This window comes from Lolium rigidum, chromosome 5 (genome assembly GCF_022539505.1).
Source record: "Lolium rigidum isolate FL_2022 chromosome 5, APGP_CSIRO_Lrig_0.1, whole genome shotgun sequence".
Classification (NCBI taxonomy): Eukaryota; Viridiplantae; Streptophyta; class Magnoliopsida; order Poales; family Poaceae; genus Lolium; species Lolium rigidum.
In genome coordinates this window covers 19,248,070-19,268,579 of record NC_061512.1, presented here as the reverse complement: position 1 = coordinate 19,268,579, position 20,510 = coordinate 19,248,070, and the positions used below count along the sequence as shown (strand labels likewise).

The 20,510-nt window shown below is 47.8% G+C and overlaps 1 pseudogene; it reads right to left on the bottom strand.

The window, feature by feature from the left end:
• Window positions 1–591: 591 nt before the first annotated feature.
• Window positions 592–12,583, bottom strand: LOC124655687 (annotated as a pseudogene).
• Window positions 12,584–20,510: the final 7,927 nt, after the last annotated feature.

The following is a 20,510-nucleotide window of genomic DNA, read 5'->3' as shown; positions in this document are numbered from 1 at the left end:
GTCTAGTACCTCTATTGGTCACATCATTGCACAAACATCATCGAAATTAAATAAGGCGGCACATGTATTTTATTCCATGGCAACCCATATGCACCATACTAGTTGAAGAATATGATACTATCAACTTTCGGAAATTCAATACACGATGTAATGGTCATTTTTGAAACAAAAAGATCTGATATTCTAGATACTTCTTTTTGGGGTCCATAATAAGTTGATGGAATATATATCGTGATGGTGATGTGGCATACATGTAGGCACCACATGTCCACATCATTTCAAACCGCTTTCAAATAGGCAGAACACTATGATTGATGAAAATTGCATAACGTGAATAGGAGGGGCGGAGTAGTAGTAGTCTTATACTAGTAGTTAAGAGGTGAAAGCTACGGTCAAACAATATTAATTTGAACGACGAAAAATACACCTTGTCTCTTCTGCAATGCTCTTGCCTTAGCTGCACATTAGTGTGCGCGGTGCACAAGCGCTCACTCACCACAAAGACAGTTAGACAGAGCTACTTTTGCACTACCATGCATGTACAACAGTAATATCTTCCAGCCACTGGCAAAAAGAATATACTAAGAATCTCTACCGTAACCTGAAACGGAAGAAAAAAACAAAGTAAAATTAGCAACAGCCAGAATCGAGCCCAACTTATTTTGGCGCTCACTAATTCTTGACCAATACGAACACGGTCAAGATTTTCTTTAGATTCAGATAGATAACTTTGTTTTTGAACAAGATCAAGAACTTTTTATCCCACAAAAAGAGACGAAATTAAACAGAGGAAACCTAAGGAAGTTAGATAACCACAAAATCTTGATTGACAAGACGCCCGGCGCGCGGATCAAATATTGCAAGGTCGCTCACCATTCTTTTTTTTTTTTGAACAGGAAAGGTCCCAAAGGACCGAGAGCGGTTACAGACCAAATTACATAAAGGGCCTCCATGAAACAAGAAATAAAAAACCAGCCCTCCGATTTTGCATACAGGACCTTTGCGAAAACATTGAAAACGCGATCAGGTCCCTGGTCTTCGCCGGAGGAAGGACTCCGCCATCGACTGCTGTCAGCGCCGCCGGGGAACAAGCCACTTGGGGCGCAGCCAGCATGGGTCGCTCACCATTCCAGCTTGGCAATGATCTTGTCCAGGTGGAACAGGTGCTTCCGTAAGAGGTAAACGTGCAGTGTGTACATGAGCGCAGCGCAGGTCACCAGGAAGAAGGACATTGCGATCAGCAAGCTGAAATCCTGTTGGGTTGTGCACATTCAAAATGGTAGTCTAATCATCATATTCAGCTTGCCGTTTGGCAACAACTAGAACCTAGGAAAAATTAATGGATCTGCGTACCCTAGGGTCAGAGATGATGATGCCAATAATGTAGGTGAGCAAGTCGAAGATGGACTGCAGCGAGTTCTGTACCCCTCCGACGACGCACCGATCTGAGTCCCGGACATTGTCCTGCATCATATGCATGACCGCCAGGTCGAACATCCACAGGCCAAGGCGCGATGCCGCGACGCCAGCCATGAGCATCCATGCCGACGCCACGCCGTCGCTCATCCAGATGGAGCCGACGCACAGTAGCAGGCAACACCACTGCCAAGGCCAACACCAGAGAATCCTTAATTCCCTTCGTGTAGGAAATACATTACACCTGCCTATATATGTGTGTAGATTTTATCAAGGAAAATCAGAGGACATACCTGGATCCAGATGGACCATAGCCCTGTTCGAAGTGTCGAAACGAGAAAATTACAAAAAACCACCACATATCGGGCAGTCGTTTCAAAAAGCAACCACTATTCGAATTCTTTTCAAAAAACCACCACTCTACGGTTAACACGTTGCAAGGTCCACTGATTCACGTCCGACCTGATGTTAATAATGAAACTGACGAAACGGGCCCACTGTCAGGTCTACGTGGCACAGCACAGACGGTGCGCGTCGGAGCGCCGTTGACGACCGTTAACGGCGCAGTGGGGCCCACCACTTGGTCGTTTTTTATGGACGGATCGCGTGGAGTTGACCAGCTCACTCTCCCCTAGCCTAGCCGGTGAGCTTTGCTCGTCGCCGTCGCCGCACTGGAGCAGCGCCGCCGCCTGGAGACTTGTTGCCGTTCCCGCGAGGCACCGACGAGGGAGACGATGCCGAGCTGGCACGACGGGTCAACGAGCTCAGAGAGGATCCCTGTAAGTGGCCGATTTGAATTTCTAGGGTTTCGATTTGGGGGAGAATTTGGGGATTTGTATGCATTGGTCGATTTACTTTGATTCCGTTTGCATTTTTGCTCAATAGGAGTTCAATGACCTCGACTATGCTCCCGATACTACCGAGGAACCTACATTTAATGGATTGGCCGTGGGATCTGGCGAACGATGCCGTGTCCACAACCTTGAGCCGGTGAGATGTGTTGCCTTTGAAGGGCCGAACACTGGTCGTCGTTTCTACCTCTGCTCCATTGAAAATGTGAGTGTTATTCTTTGCTGTTGAACCAGTGCAATATTTGTGTGTAATTATATGTGTGTAATACTCTGTAATTTAACCATAGATATTGTGTGTATATTTAGTAATTTCATAGCAAAAATCTATGTAATTGAACCATAGCATGTGAACCATTTGTTGGCAGCATATTTGAAATTATTTATGCCTAAACCATTTTCTTTTCCAGTTGATATAAATTGAGGGCAGCATTGTATTATTATGTATGTGTAGAAATATAGATAATTTACTATGGGGAATTAAGTGCACCATAGCATGGAGTGATATATATTTACTGCAGCATAATATACATAATTTCCCTAATTGTGCTCATTTTTATGCAGCATGTTCGAACTGTGGCTTCCATGCATGGGTAGATAGTGAGTGGCCTGAGCCACTACAAAATGCTTTGAAGAAACTATGGGGAATGTACTACTCTAGCAATTCAGGTAGAATTGATGACAAGGTAGAGCATGCCGATTTGCTGAGGAGCTTGTCTGTAGAGAAAAACAAGATTGAGAAGAAGTATGCAAGCCTCGCTAGTTGATGTGAAGAAATTTGCGAAGAGACCGAAAAAGAGTGGTGGAGAGAAATTACAAGTTGATAACTTCAGGAGCTGTCGATGAAATTAATGAGCTAAAGAAGGAGGTTGCTGAGTTGAAGCGAGTCTGCGTAAAACACGAAGCTGAGGTCATTAGGGCAAAGAAGGAGGAATTGGAGGCAGGAAGAGAAGCTTGGAAGACTGAAACCGATGCTTTGAAGAAAGAGAAGGATGCATTGAATGAGGAGAAGAGAAAGTCGGAGTACATGCTCTATGACCTGTCGAAGCTTAGCAATGGAAACAAGGACAAGCTCAAAAGGATTAGGGAAGTGTGTGAGGAGGAGTTGATCATTTGATGTCCTACTCGCAAAATTGTAATGGTTAATTGTGGTACTCGGTAGTTTGTAATGGTTAATTGTGCTACTACTAAGCTATGTAAGTGAACCCGAGTGCTGTAGGTGCTGTATGTGTTCTGTACCCTTTTGTTAGGGTATAGATTTGTGAACCTGTCCATTTGTATGTCAGACTTATCTTATGTGTGAACCTGTCATTGTGAACCTGTCAATTTGTTGTGTACCCTTGTGTTATGTTATGTGTGAACCTGTCCATTTGTTGTGTACCCATGTGTTATCTATATTGGATTGTACTGGCAGTAATCTTCCAGGTTTTTTACAAAAAACAACCACTTTTGGGGATGTGAATGACAGAAAACCACCACTCTCATACAGATCCAGCAGCACAAGGTTCAGACAATAACAATAACTGAATATAACATGGTTCAGGCAGTAACTAGAAGATAACTGATAGAGAAGATAACTCATTCAGACAGTACAAACATAAGTTCCTGGTTCAGACACATACAAACATACATAAGTTCCTGGTTCAGACACATACTCTGCTTGAGATCTACCAGCACAAGGTTTAGACATTACATACATAACTGATACACATACTGAGATCACAGAACACCTTTTTTGATATCTGCCATGGTAAGGTTGTCAATGTTGCTTGCTGTCAGGTATCCCTTCATCCTAGTGCTCTCTCTCCTCTCTCTTGTTGGCCTGGGGGCTTTGAATGGACCTGCAGCAGGAGCAGATGCTCTACTAGCTGCAGCAGGAGCAGATGCTCTAGGACCTGCAGCAGTTGTACTTCTTGATGCTTCAGTTGATGCTGCTTTCTTCTTAGAAGGTGGTGCTGCTGCAGATGCTCCAGCACTTGGTGATTTCCTCTTTGGTGCAGCTGGAGCAGCTTGCACCCGTATTCCTCTTCCATGGTGGGGGGTTCGGAGGTGCGAAGCTTTCTTCTTCTTAGGTGCAGCAGGAGCAGGTGCTCGAAGAGGCTTGGGCAGCAGCTTGCCGGTGCAGATGGAGCAGCACTTGGTGGTGCAAGTAGGAGTAGCACTTGGTGGTGCAGCAGAGCAGCACTTGGTGCCGTTGCAAGGAGCAGCAGCTTGCCGGTGCGGATGGAGCGAGCACTTGGTGGTGCAAGCACTTGGTGGTGCAGCTGGAGCAAGCACTTGCTTCCTCTCTGTTCTCCTGTGAAATAAAGAAACATAAGCTACTAATAAAGGTGAACAAGGGATGAAGCATAGCAACTATACCTGATGTTTGTTTTTCCTCATTTCTAATGAAGGCTTCAGTGGGACACCACAGTTGGTGTACCTATGCCCAACTTTGCCACAGTTGCCACATGTGATGCTTGCCATTATAGAGGTTTGTTTTGGCTCTGGCACTTCAAACTTACCCTTTCTCCTTTTTGTTTGACTTCTACCCAATGACACCTTGAAAACTCGGTGGATCAATGTCGAGTGTTTGAGTTTTGGTCCAGCTATCTTCACCGAGCACGTGGTAAACCACCGGATTGTATGCCTCCATGTACATTGGTTTCTTGAAGAAATCATTCACAAAGTCTTCAGGGTGTAGGAATGCCTTGTAGATGGCACTGACAGCATGACTGCATGGGATTCCACTAAGGTCCCATCTTTTGCAACCACATGTTCTTGCTGTCAAATAATAAGTGTGGAGGTTTAGGTTAGAGTGGGAGGATAACATGTATTCAACAAAAAAGGGAACATACCTTCTGCCTATCTGAGATAATGGTGTAGTATCCAAATTTCCCAGCCTCACCACCAAGTGCATATTTGAGCTGTGTTAGAAACCAAGACCATGATGCTGTCTCCTCCTTGTCAACCAAACCAAAAGCAATAGGGAATAGGTTGTTGTTCCCATCCCTTCCAGTAGCACACAGAATTTGTTGTCCAGTGCTAAGCTTGACAAAGCAACCATCTAACCCTGCAGAACCAAAAGCAATAATGTAAGAAATCTGCCATTTAGATGCACCAAGAATTTGCTACATATTTGTATAAAGCTACCATGCAACTCACCAAAGAATGGTCTGCACCCTTTAAGAAACCCTTCAATGGATGCACCAAGACAAGAGAACAACCCATGAAATCTAGGGTTCTTACTAGGATGCTCCGTAAGCATTTTTGTTGTCACAATGCATCCGGAGCCGGGATTTGTATCTATAACTGTCTCGCAAATAATCTCTAAGCCTCCTGTATCGCTTCAATTTGATCTCCTAGAACAACTTGCAAAGCTTTCTTCTTTGCTCTGTATGCCATCATCTTCTTGACATCTACACCATATTTTTCTTTTGTTGTCTCCATCACTGCCTCAACCCCAGTCCTAGGATCAATTCTGATGCTAGACTCACAGACCTTTGCAACCCACTTTCCTGTAACTTTGCAGTGCTCACCTGATGTGCCACAAGTGTGTTCAAGGTGGCACTTTCTCAGACAGAAGGTTTTTTCATTTTTAATGATTGACCCAATCATGTAAAAAGGACAACCTTCTGTAGAGCACACTGCCATCACTCTGTCTTTGCAATTCCTGTGGTACCTGGAGTTTCTAAGCTGTGCAATATGCAGGGTTTGCAGTGCTCTTCTGAACTGGTACGCATCTTGGAAACACATCTTCATGCATAAGCCTTGTTCTGGGTGCAATCTACTCTCATTATACCAGACCCTAGGGTCCATCTTCTTGGCCCTGCTCTTTCTTCCCTTTGGCGAGCCCAGGACATTGTCTCAAAGCCATCATCATCCTCTGGGTCTAAATCACCATCTTGCCCTTCATCATCAGATGGCAGCCAATCTGCTGGTGTTGTGCTCTGTTGGCTGCAATGTGATCTGGTGGTAGGTCCTTTCCTCACTGGCAATTTCTTTTTGGTTACTCGCCTACTGTCTCTTGCAACACCTCACGATCCACTGTCATCATCGAGTTATCTCGAATCACAGAACATGTCTTCGTGTTCCTCATCCTCACATAACTCGCTTGCTTCCAGGCTCTCTTTCTCTTCTTCAAATCAATAAGTTTCTCATTGAGCTCACTTTCTTCATCGATTCTCGTCTCAACTTCATCCTCTTCCATGAAATCTCCATCTTGATCATCATCTGCAGACTCTTCCCTCGTCCTCTCGCAATTTGTTGTTGCTCATCATCTGAACAGCCTTCTGCAATTTCTTCTTCCTCATCATCTGTACAACCTGCTGCAGCTTCTCTTTGCTCATCAATATTCTGCTTGCCCTTGTCATCAATGTTGCTCTGTTGGGTGCACAGGTAAAGCATAGCTGAATCATCAGTGCACTGAACAAATTCTTCCTGGCTGGGTAAAACCACACCATCATCATCCACTGTGTAAACAATAGGGTAACCTATTTCTGACATAGGAATTTGCTCTTCTACTGCTGGTTTGTTGATGTTTACTGGCAGTGAGCTACCTGTCTTAATAACACTGATATTTATGCACTTCTTCTCCTCATATAGCTCAATCATCTGATCCACCTTACTCATTCCATCCAGTTCTTCCATTCCAGCAACCCCTATGTCCTTTTCTTTCACAAAATACATGCAGTCATTGATTCCATACCCCTCTAACTCAATCATAGCTAACAAATTCAGATATGTGATGTCCGATCGGCCTAAACATCGTTCTAAATTGTCCTGTCCATCTAAATTGAACCTTACATCCCAAATTTCGTCATCCGGACTACAAATATACGAGAGGAAGAACAATTAATTCTCTATTTTGCCTAGCACAAATCGGGTACACACTTTGTCCGACGAGAAGAACAAAAGCTGAGAGAAAGGAAGGACTTACTCGATGCCGCCGACGAATCCCGATGTAAAACGACTCGCCGGAGGCAGGGTTCTCCTTCCAAACATTGGCCACGGCGGAGGCGGCGGCTTTCTCCGGTGAATAAAACATCAGGGTCGACGGATTTGAGCTCCCGCAGCAATCCACGTCCGCCGCGACTTGGCCTCCCAGATCGGCAACCTCGCCGTCAACGCCATCCTCTCTTCCCGCTCCGACGCCGCCCTCACCATCAACGGCACCGTCTCTTCCAGCTCCGGCGGCGGCGGTGGCTGAGGTGAGGTCGGACGAATCCACCACCGAGAGTAGGCCCCCCAAATTGGCTAACTCGTCGTCGCCACCCTCTCTTCCAGCTCCGGCGCCGCCGACCGGTGAGGTCAGGCCGGACGAATTCGCCGCCGCCATGGCTATCGTCAGTGCGCGGGAGAGGGAGAAGTGAGGGGAACTGCCTCCAACCGTGTCGGAACGGTGGAAGTTAGGGCACCGGCCGCGCCGTTAACGGACGCTAACGCGCACCGTCTATGCTGTGCCACGTAGACCTGACAGTGGGCCCGTTTCGTCAGTTTCGTCATTAACATCGGGTCGGACGTGAATCAGTGGACCTTGCAACGTGTTAACCGTAGAGTGGTGGTTTTTTGAAAAGAATTCGAATAGTGGTTGCTTTTTAAAACGACTGCCTGATATGTGGTGGTTTTTTGTAATTTTCTCTGTCGAAACCCATGAGTGCACGACCGGGTACAGCAAGGTTGCAGTGATACCGACGATGGCGCTGAACCCCCGAGCCAGACTGATCAGGTAGGCGGGGATGCCATTCCAGTCCAGAGTTGCAGTCATCAGCGTACTAAAGCTGCAAAAGCAATGAAAATAAAAGGTAAAATTTTGCTGAATCCATAGATGATGAGGGGTTAGTCAGTCGTCTTAGAAGAAGAATGCATCTGATTGATCAATGGGTCACGCTGCCTACCTTAGGACATTGAAGTAGAGGATAGCAAGAGCAACCCCTGGCAGCATCACATCCTGCCTCATGTACACTGCCCAAGATCGAGTCCCAGCAGGGCAGGAACGAGAGGTAATTCGCCACACCCACTCTCCAATCCAACATCTCCTCACCGTACCTCTGCTCTTCATTGGCCAAAGCAACAATCTCCGACGAGGATAAGGCCGCCGCTGACTTCCTTCTCAGCTGGACATTCTCGCCGAGAGCGGGCACGCGCTGTTGTACACGGAGACGAAGAGCCAGTACTGCAGTCCCACCGAGGCGACGTTCCACAGCGCCAGCGTCACCGCGGAGGCCTGTGTAGACACGAAGCTGATCACGAACCCGGACAGCACCGGCGCCAGCAGCTTGCAGCTCAGGTCGATCCTTCGGAGCGCAGAGTTGGTTTTGCTCAACGCCGCTGCCGGATGCCCACTGCAGATCACCACCACCCTGCATGCATCGCAGAGTTTGATAATGGAACGTCCACTGTATGTTAAGTACGTACTGAATATGTGGTCTCTCCCCCATTTGTCATTCGCCTCTAGTTAAGTAAGATGTAGGTTGTGATCTCTATACCATTCTCGCTCGATCAGTATGGTGCCGGCGAGAGTTGAGAGCGCTGCAAGCGCACCCGAGACGTTGGTCACGGAAGCCAGAAGAACGAAGACCGGGAAGCTTTTGTCTTTCAGGTCATCGAAGACAAGCAGCGCGGTTACTGAAACTCCAGCTACGATAAAGGATAAACTTTGAACTAGTAGCCACAGACCCAAAACCTGCAGTACAATGTAGCATATCCAATTACTGATCGAGGAAGGTTGAACATCAGCCAAAACCGAGTTGCTGTTTTTTTCCCTTCGAAAAAGAGGTTGTACTTGTACCCCAGCCTCCGCATCGAAAACCTAATTGCAGTATTGTGCTAAAATTTACCCCTTTTTATGTTATTCGCTGATAGTGACGAGTTGGACCTCATGTCTCAGAGCACATGGTTGATGTCTAGGTGCCAAACTGAAAAGATAAAATCTGGCAGCTAATCTATGGTCCTGGGATGTTGGTGTGCTTGCCAAAGCATCAGACTTGGCGACGTGCGGATCTTGTTGGACAAGCTGTCTGTTGGAAGTTGAGGTCACCGCCTCGGAAGGGGGTAGAGTCGGGGTGACATGGTGTTATCACCAGATTTTGGCCAAATCAGGAGATAGGCCGTAAGTGAGATGGGCTTAAAGGATCTACGCGTGGAGGATCTCTGAAGCGGCCTTGCACGAGAATTTGGGCTAAATTGCCTGTATTATAGTAGATCGCATCTTAGGTTGGAAGTTAGAGTTTAACCCGTGCACGGTTTGGTGCACGCCTAAATTAGAAAGTCCCCAGGACTATAAATATGTATCTAGGGTTTATGAAATAAACAACAATCATCGTTCAACAAACACAAACCAGGCGCATCGCCACCCCTTCTTCGAGGGTTTCCTTCCGGGTAAGCATCATGCTGCCTAGATCGCATCTTGCGATCTAGGCAGTACGCGTTTATTCGTCCACCTTGTGCTACTCGTGCTGAAGCGTTGTTGATGGCGAGTAGCACTACTTATTTTAGGTGTTTTGGGGCTTGCATTGATGCTTTTCTTATGCATATCTGCTTAGCAATGCCGTCCCTTGACACCTAGCTGCCCTTACGTCTATCTGGGCGTAAGGACATCATCTTGCTTGTTCGGTACTTAGTAGATCCGATCTGTTATAGTTGCTCCTTGTTCTTCAAGGATTAGTTTAATATCTGCATGATTAGGCCTTATGCTGGGGTTGGAGGATCCGGTAGTGCGCTAGGTGCTGTTTACCGTTCCTATAAGGGATGTTCCGGGAATTGACGTAACGTTGGTTTTTAGGCCTCTTCTAGGGATAGTTTGCATCATCTTTCGTATCTGCTAGGCCCAACTACGCGTAGGATGTTCCGGTTATGCGGTGAAAACCCTAAACTGTCGTAGATTGGTTTAGTTTTGTGTTGATCAAGCACGATCCCCATGTCATTGCAAATCCAGCGTGAACCATGGGGCGATCGGCTCTTTGAGCCGATCCACAGGGCAACCTGAGAGCCGATAGGGCTCGTATTTAATGTTTACGTGTCTACCATGCAGGAACAATCGAAGCAGTCTAACACCTTCCTGATCGGGTCTAGGTCAGGTGGCACGCCCTTGCAACCGCCAGGACGTGTGCAGGAAACTTGCGGAACGACGCGAGGTGTCAGGGTCCACTAAGCGGCCTTGGGAGCCTCCCGGCTCTTCGTGTTGCTTAACCACTGCTCGCCGGTGAGTTTTGGCAGGCAACACATGGGTACAATAGGGTTTTGGATGTGGGATTGGCGACTCCGAGTAGCGGTGATTTTTGAAGCGTACGCGGTGAAAGACACAAGGGTGGAGAGGCACGCTTTCACATCTACAAATTATTGGTGGCCCAAAACCACTCCTCCCATAGCAGCTTTTGTTTCTCTCTCCCTTCAACGGCGAGGTCTATGCGGAGAGGTGGTGTGATGTTTTGGTGAGGCGTCTACCGGTTCTCCTAACCCTCTGCCCTGGTCACGCCCAATTGGGTACGTCAATAGGGGGTGCAAAAATTATAGTCTTTGGCATACCTATTGGAATGTTGGTGGGGTGTTTTGTTGGTACTTTCATCGTTTTCTCATGGTTTATGTATTTGGTTTCCGTACGATTTTTCCTAATTAACCGAGCATCTCTTTCTTCTATGACAAAACACATGAACTCCCACCCATTTCTAGTTGTTTACAAAAGAATTGATTGGCACCTGATCCACCACACCCCGCCGATCCAAACCAACCCACAATCCAACCCACCGTGTTGTTGCCTAGTTAAGTAGTTAGGCAACAAAACGGTGAGCGGGAGACTAAATCCTTGGTAACAGGGGGGGGGGGGGGTTAGGCGACATGTGGTTTTAGCGGCAGCGATCGCCGGAGTTGACCTTTCCCGGCGTGTCATCTCCACCCTATAGAGCACATCAACCATTGCATCGAAAAGCTTCTGCCATGGCCTCCTGTGAAGCCTTCACTTCCATAGAACCCAGGTTGCCACTGACGTTGTTGTTATACTAACCTCTAACACCACAGCCATAGAAATCTGTAACCATATCACGGTTCAACCGGTTTTTTCTTGCTTACAAGCATATGGTGGTATTATTAAGGGGTTCTTCGGATGGAGGTCAAACTTAGCCACAACTGCTCACAGCCGCGATGACATGTTTTTATCACACTTCAGTTTTTTTTATTTTAAATTGATCTTGGTCACAGTGAAGGGTGTCAAATCACGATTCTGTCATGCGACTCTACGTTCGAAATTAAGGATCCTACAATTTATGTTTCTATCCTATGTGTTCCGATCCGATTCAGAATCATGATTCACTTTGGTCACACTTAAAGCTGGACAAAAAGATTTGGTACATTTAGGAAACATTACGACTCAAAGATTCGGTATATATTCATGCTTTTCTCCAAAAAATATCATTCCTTCAGTCTGAACTAATTATCACAAATTTAGATAAAATATTGCCCAAAGTTTTCTAGGTGCATTGAACCTGCCTCAATTAATTTGGGGCTGAGTGAGTAGGAAATTTCGGTGTTATAAGGTCGGGTATACCGTATACGTCTTGTATCTACATCCATGAAAAGGTTTTGGGGTTTTCCTACTGTGGATAGTACATGGAGCGAAGGACAACAATCGAATATTTCTACGCAAATAATTGTCCAAAGTAACTTCACAATTACCACCTTACTCTTCGGCCAAAAAAATATTTCTACTACTCCTCCGCACCATAAAGAATGTCTTAAATTTATTTAAATTTTGAGGTATATAGAGATACATTTAAAATTAGACTGATCTACTATCGAGTAATACATATTTTATGAAATGGGGGTTTAGATATATCCGAATTTACACAATTCTAAGACATCTTTTATCGAGTACTACCTAAAGTTAGTCATGAATACCCAAAACTGTCATGGTCTCGAAGAGTGCTGAGTTTACTTAAAACCTGAATGACGCAATAGTTGACGAACCTGCAGGTATGTGAGCCTGTCGACGAGGGTGCCGACCATGGGGCCGAAGACAGCGACGGAGGAGCACTCGACGACGCCGTAGACGGCTGCGAATAGGAGCGAGTCCGGCCAGATGCGGATCATGTACAGACCCACCGAGAAATCCCACATACTGCACCACGGACACGAGCACTGATCAAACAAACACATGGTCAGTTGCATGCCAGATCAAAAAGGAGAAAGGTCCCGGCGCACCGTGCGCCCCAATGCCCCATCTGGCGAGGAAGTGACCGACGTAGACTGTAGAGGCGGCGGAGGAGCGACGCGTCCAAGTCGCTGCCGTGGCCGTCGAGGAGAGGCACGAGATGGCCACCACTCCCGACGCACTCCCCGGCCTCCATCTATGTCAGCGCTTAGCGGCAGCTAGGCGAGTGTAGCCGTGTAGGATCGGGAATATATGGGGAGGAAAGAAGACCATCGCCGGCGCAGAGGCGGCGTGGAACATGCAGACATGGAACCAATCAGGGGACGGCGGGATGGGGACATCACATCGTGGATCGCACATACGAGACGCGACCTTGGGAGCCAACATTTTCTTTTTCCAATATAATGAAGGGCATCTCCTCCAGTTTTTTTTTTTTTTTTTGGACTTGATCACCTCAAGAAAGCCGAACATCGCAGCAAGTTTTGTACTCCTCAATTCTAGAATTCTCGTCTTGATTTGAATGTATCTAACCCTCCAAGGAGCCGCGCCAAAGTTGTTGAAATATTGGGCCCACTTTTAGTGGCCCAAATTAGATTTCAGTTTTTCCTATAAATCTCAAAGCCCACATAGTGGCAGCCTTGTGAGTTTGAGCTCAAGATTGGTGGCAGACTCACTAGGGAGTGGCGAAGGTGGGAAGTTTAGTCCCACATGGAAAGTTGGGAGGAAGTTAGACCACCTTATAAGGTGGGTTGTTCCACCACTAGTAAGTGAGTGAGAATAGGAGTGCTACACGCGCGCTCCTCCTCCTCCTCGCTCGTCTCGACGCGACGCGACGCGCGCCGCGCTCGTGGTGAGTGGATTGAGCCTCGAGCCGAGACCCTAGGGTTTCCCGAGCCTATATAATCTCCTGCCCGGCTACCGCAGAAACACATCTAATACACGAGTTAGGGTTTCCACCTCTCTCTGCTTGCGCCGCCACCGTAGCCTACTCCATCCCGCGCGCACGGGAGAGGGCGAATTAGGTTTTTGGGAAGCGCTCTGCGCGACTTCTCAAGCTCTTCATCACGGGTCGCCTTCCGTCCAAGTCGGGCGGTGCTGCCTACCGTCGTCTTCAACGTCGTCTACTTCGACCCGTCGTCCCTGTCGTCAACAACGTTTTCATCAACAACGTTACTGCTGCGACATCGTCTGCTACACCTCCACCGCCACCTCCGCCAGATCGGTACGTGCGACATATCTCGATCTGTTTAGCAATGGATGCTTTACCGTTTGCGCTGCTGCTACTCATGTTGATTAATGCATCTAGTATGTTTGAGTTTCACATGTTAGTAGTTGTTGCCATCATGTTTTATATTCTGGAATTAATCATGGAAATTGTGCCTAATTATCCAACAATCCAAAAACCTAATTGTAGGCAATTTCCTGAGTTAACAATGGCTGGTTTTGCTGATGCACTGAGGCCGGATAAGTTTACCGGTGTGCACTTTAAGAGGTGGCAAGTTAAGGCCATGCTCTGGCTTACTCATATGAAAATATTCGACGTTACTGATGGTTTACCTGAAGGAACTATGTCCGACCAAGATCGGAACAAGTTCAAGGAAAACAATACTCTCTTCGTCGGATGCGTTCGAGTATTCTTGCTGATCGTCCGTGTGATGTGTACATGCACATAACAGATGGTAAAGAGCTCCGGGATGCACCGAATGCTAAATTCGGTGTAACCGATGCGAGCGATGAACTGTACATCATGGAGAGCTTCCATGACATCGGGATGGTAAACAACCGTTCGTAGTCGAACAAGCTCATGAGATACAGTGCATTGCGAAAGAGCTTGAACTCCTTAAGTGTGCCTTACTTGACAAGTTTGTGGCTGGATGCATCATCGCTAAGTTGCCCCCTTCATGGAGGAACTTTGCCACAACTCTCAAACACAAGAGACAGGAGATATCAGTTGAAAATCTGATAGCGTCTCTTGATGTTGAGGAGAAAGCTCGGGCTAAGGATAATACTGAGAAAGGAGAGGGTCAGTCTAGCGCCAACATGGTGCGAAGAAACCCTACAGCAAGAACAAAGGGAATAACAAGCCCTCCTTCAATAAGCCTATGAAGACTACAACCTTCAAGAAGAAGAAGATGATAAACAAAGCAGATCTGAGCTGCTTTACCTGTGGAGAGGCTGGCCACTTTTCTAAGGACTGTCCAGAGATGGCAGACCGCAAGAAAAAGGCGAGGAAAGTCAACACGGTGACCGCTAGCAATGCTGATGGGTACGGTAATCTCTTTACTGTTCTTTCGGTATTTCAATCTCCATGTTGGTGGATTGATACAGGTGCTAATGTTCATGTGTGTGCTGACATATCCATGTTCACTTCTTACCGAGTCGCCCGGGATTCTTCCGTCTTGATGGGGAATGGGTCACATGCTTCGTTCGTGGTGTTGGCACGGTAGATCCGAAGTTCACTTCGGGAAGATCGTGCGGGCGAGGAACGTGCAGCATGTCCCTACTATGAACAAGAATCTCGTTAGCGGCTCCCTTCTATGCAGAGATGGGTTTAAGGTTGTTTTAGAGTCGAATAAAGTAGTTGTTTCCAAGTTTGGACAATTTATTGGTAAAGGCTATGAGTGCGGAGGCTTGTTCCGCTTTTCGCTTTCGATTTCAGCAATAAGTCCGTGAACCATATTTGTGGCAATGTTAGTGATGATACCGGTGTTTGGCATTCTCGTTTATGTCACATTAATTTTGGTTTAATGTCTCGGCTATCCAGCTTTAAGTTTAATTCCGAATTTCACCATTGCCAAAGGTTCTAAGTGCCATAGTTGTGTGCAATCAAAGCAACCTCGGAAGCCTCACAAGGCGGCCGAGGAGAGAAACTTGGCACCTCTAGAACTCATACATTCTGATCTATGCGAGATGAATGGTGTGTTGACAAAAGGTGGAAAGAGATATTTCATGACATTGATTGATGATGCGACTAGATTTTGCTATGTTTATTTGTTGCGAACTAAAGATGAAGCTTTAGACTACTTTAAAATTTATAAGGCCGAAGTTGAAAATCAACAGAGAGAAAGATCAAGCGTCTTAGGTCGGATCGTGGTGGCGAGTATTTTCCTAAAATCTTTGATGAATTCTGTGAGGAACATGGTATTATTCATGAGATGACGCCTCCCTATTCGCCCCAATCAAACGGGGTTGCCGAGAGGAAAAACCGCACGCTGACTGACTTGGTGAATTCCATGTTAGCCACTGCTGGTTTATCAAAGGCATGGTGGGGGGAGGCTTTGTTGACTTCATGTCTGTTATCACCGGAATTTGACCAGGTCAGAGGTGGGCCGTGATCAAGATGGGCTTAAAGATTATATACAGAAGAAATACGTGAATCGGCCTTATATGCAAAGTTTAGGCTAGTTTGCCCTTGTATCTGTAACATATTAGATTACGTATCGGTTAGTTAGAGTTTTACCCGTGCACGGTTAGGTGCACGCTTGAATTAGAAAGTCCCTTGGACTATAAATATGTATCTAGGGTTTATGGAATAAACAACAACCAACGTTCAACACAATCAATCTCGGCGCATCGCCAACTCCTTCGTCTCGAGGGTTTCTCCCGGTAGCACCATGCTGCCTAGATCGCATCTTGCGATCTAGGCAAGCACAAGCTTATTACGTTGTTCATGCGTTGCTCGTATCGAAGCCTTTTTGATGGCGAGCAACGTAGTTATCTTAGATGTGTTAGGGTTAGCATTGTTCTTCGTATCATATGTCTGTCGTAGTGCAACCCTTATACATCTAGCCGCCCTTACACCTATCTTAGGTGTAGGGGCGGCACCCCGCTTGATCATTGTTTAGTAGATCCGATCCGTTACGGTTGCTCCTTGTTCTTCAAGGATTAGTTTAATATCCGCAATAGTTAGGCCTTACAAAGGGTTGGAGGATCCGGCGGCGTGTAGGGTGTAGTTTGCTAGCCCTAGACAGGATGTTCCGGGGATCAACCTCGTGTTGGTTTTTAGGCCCCGTCTAGGATCGGCTTACGATCACCGTACGCGAGCGCGAGGCCCAATCGTGAGTAGGATGATCCGATTATGCGGTGAAAACCCTAAATCGTCGTAGATCGCTTTAGCTTTATCTTGATCAAGCAGGACCACCATATATTCGTACACCTCGTACGAATCATGGGTGAATCGGCTCTTTGAGCCGATTCGCAGGACAACCTGAGAGCCGATCGAGGCTCGTATTTAACATTTACGTGTATGCCATGCAGGAAACTAAGCAAGGCATCATCCAACACCTTCCTGACCAGGTATAGGTCAGGTGGCACGCCCTTGCGACAAGCATCGGACGTGTGACCGGAAGGCTTTGCGGGCCGTCGCTCCGAGGGACCGGGGCCGGCCGCAGCCCTAGTTGTTCCCGGCTCTACGGTGTTGCCGGCCGCTGCCCGCCGGTGGGTTTCGACCGCAACACATTCGGCACGCCCGAGTGGGACACTCTTCGACATCCACCGCATCGCCATCTACATCCGAGATGGCGGAAAGCACTCCGGTCAAGTACGAGGATCTGACTGACGAGCTCAAGAAGAAGCATGACGAGATCAAGGCAGTCCTCGAAGCCGACCTCATCGGCTCTTTCCACGTAACCCGCTCCCATGGCGTCGGGTGGAAGGGGTTCTCACCCGAAGGCGCGCTCGATGGAGTGGACCTGTCCGCCCCGTCCGAAGAACGCACCAGGTCGCCGCGTCGGGAGATCGACTTCATGGTGGCTCATTCGCTGCACCGCCACTCTGAGAGCCTGGTGAACACTTTGGAGCGTATCGCTCTGCGCGTGATCCAGGAAATCATGAGCCATCAGTATTCTCCGTCGGGACCGGCTCTGGGGACTTACAAAGGAGAAATACCACTCCAGTCCCGTCCACCGCTGCCGTTCGCGTTGGCAGCACCAGAAGTGCCGAGTTCACCGGCATACGCCGTCGACATGGCGGGAGATATGTACCCTGGGAGGTGCCAGCCGGGACACTTGTTCAACATCAACATGGTAGAACTTGGGTACCGCCCTGATAAGGGTAGTGACGGGGGCAGCTACTCTCATAGCAAGGATAAAGAGGGAGCTGGTCCACGCGATCGGCCCCGACACTGCCACAAGATCCTGGTGATGATCAAGATGGAGGCCGATTCCAGCGATCGGACCGTATTATCAGCACCACCGGCTCTCCCAGTATTTGGCGTCGACCTCACAGGTACGGAAAGCCGGGGTATGGGTTCACCTCGGCCGATGAGCTAGAGGAAGTCGACATCGGCCCGGGGGATAAGCCGCGACCAACTTTTATCGAGCAAGAAGTTAGATCCACAGCTCGGGAGTCAGATGATTGCTCTATTGAAAGAATACCCAGATTGCTTTGCATGGGACTACACAAAGATGCCTGGGTTAGACAGGAGCATCATTGAACATCGGCTCCCCCTTAAGAAAGGATTTCGGCCGTTCCAGCAGCGAGCACGTCAGATGAGGGCCAAAATTCTGGAAGAAGTCAAGAAAGAAATCGAGAAAATGTTGGCCGCCGGGTTCATCGAGCCATGCGGGTATGCTGAGTGGATCTCCGGCATCGTTCCTGTAGAGAAGAAGGACGGCCGATGGCGTGTGGCCATCGATTTCCGAGATCTCAACAGAGCCACTCCGAAGGACGAATATCGGATGCCTGTGGCAGAAACACTGATCAACGCAGCTGCCGGCCACAAGGTGTTGAGCTTCATGGATGGCAACGCCGGCTATAACCAAATCTTCATGGCTCCGGAAGATATACACAAGACCGCATTCAGAGTACCAGGGCGGTAGGCTTGTTTGAATATGTAGTCATGACCTTTGGGTTGAAGAATGCTTGGTGCAATGTACCAACGAGCTATGAATTATATATTTCATGATCCGATCGGTAAGTTGGTGGAAATCTATATCGACGACGTGGTAGTCAAATCTGTCTCCATGGAGGGACACTTGGATGATTTACGGCGCGTCCTAGACCGAACTCGGAAGTTCGGACTGAGAATGAACCCGAAGAAGTGTGCCTTCGATGTGACGGCTGGTCAGTTCCTAGGTTTTCTGGTTCATGAACGGGGAATTGAAATCGGCTCGAAGAGTCAAGAGGCGGTGCGCACCATGCAACCGCCCACCACGAAGAAGGAGCTCCAACGTCTCATCGGCAAGATCAATTTTGTTCGACGATTCATATCTAATCTGTCAGGACGAATCGAGCCATTCATGGCGCTGGTGAAGACTAAATCTGATGACGAATTTCACTGGGGGCGTAACGGCAGCGGGCGTTTGATGAAATTAAACGGTATCCGACGACGCCGCTCGTGCTAGTTCCGCCTCGAAGCAAGACAGGCCGTTCTACATCTACTTGTCGCAGGCCGACACGTCCATCGCGTCGGTAGTAGTGCAACTCTACGAGGGCGTTGAAAAGGTCGTTTTCTACCTCAGCAGAAGGATGCTGGACGCGGAAACAAGGTATCCTGAGGTCGAGAAACTATGCCTCTGCCTTTTACCTGCACCAAGCTGCATCACATCCTTTTGACGGCAGAGATCTTCGTCATATGCAAGTCAGACGTTGTCAAGCACATGCTGTCGGCCCCTGTGTTGAAAGGCCGACTGGGTAAGTGGATGTTTGCGTTGTCGAGTTCGATCTCCGGTATCAGCCTGCGAAAGCGATCCAAAGGGCAAGCGTTGGCCGATCTCATAGCTGAGCGAATCGGTACCAATATAGCAGCACTATCCATACGTGCATGGGCTATGTTCTTCGATGGATCGGCTTGCGACGATGGTTGTGGCATCGGCATTCGCTCGTGTCGCCTCGGGGGCGGAATACTCCTTCTCCATCGGATTATCTACCCCTTGCACCAACAACGTAGCAGAATATGAGGCGGTACGTAAGGGGATGGAGTTGCTACTCGGAAGCCGGCGAGGCGATGAGAGCTTTTTGGAGACTCCAAGTTGGTGATTAACCAGCTCACGGATGAATATAAGTGCGAGAGTGAATCGCTTTTCCCGTATTGGATGGAATGCCGTGAGTTGATGACACAGTTTCGGTACATAAACTTTAATTGGGTCCCAAGATCCCAAAACACCGAGGCCAACAATCTCGCACAGATGGCGTCAGGCTACATAGATATACCTGACGGGTCGAAGTTCAGTGTGCAATTCCCGGAACAGGATGATTGGAGAGCCAAAATCTTCAATTACTTAAAAGATTCGGCTCGGGGGCACCTAAACGGATAAGATACAAAGCCATGAAGTATGTCCTCATAGGAGACGACATGTTCTACGAGACGTTGGAAGGGTTGCTACTCAAGTGCTCGGGACCAACCGAGTCTAATCGGCTCTTACATGAGGTGCATGAAGGCGCCTGTGGAACTCATCGGCCGGCTCACAAGATGAAGTGGCTAATCGAGCGCTCAGGGTTTTATTGGCCCACCATGCTTGAAGATTGCTTCAATTACTACAAGGGGTGCCAAGCGTGCCAGATGTTCGGGAAGATTCAGATGGTACCAGCATCAACGATGAACCCTATCATCAAGCCTTGGCCGTTCCGGGGGTGGGGCATGGATATGATCGGAAAATCCATCCGGCGTCGAGTAAAAAACATGAATGGATTTTGGCCATCACAGATTACTTCACCAAGTGGGTGGAAGCCGTCCCTATGAAGAAGGTGAAATCGAAGATGTGATCAAGTTTGTGAAAGAACACGTGATTCATAGGTTCGGGATTCCCCAAACTATCACGACCGATGGAGGTTCGGTCTTTGTTTCTAAAGAATTCGGGAAGTTCTGCGATGACATGGGGATTAAACCGATCCGATCATCTCCGTACTATGCTCGAGCTAATGGGCAAGTCGAAGCGTCCAATCGTAGCTTAATCAAGCTGATCAAGAGAAAGATTGACGAGAATCCTAGGGATTGGCATGAGAAGTTATCGAAGCGTTATGGGCCTACCGCATGTCGTGCCATGGAGCTATAAAGACTTCGCCGTACCAGCTTGTCTATGGACAGGAAGCCGTATTACCTTGGGAAATTACGGCCGGATCAAGACGTGTCACGTTTCAAAATGATCTGACAGTAGAAGAATATGCAGCTTTGATGAGTGACA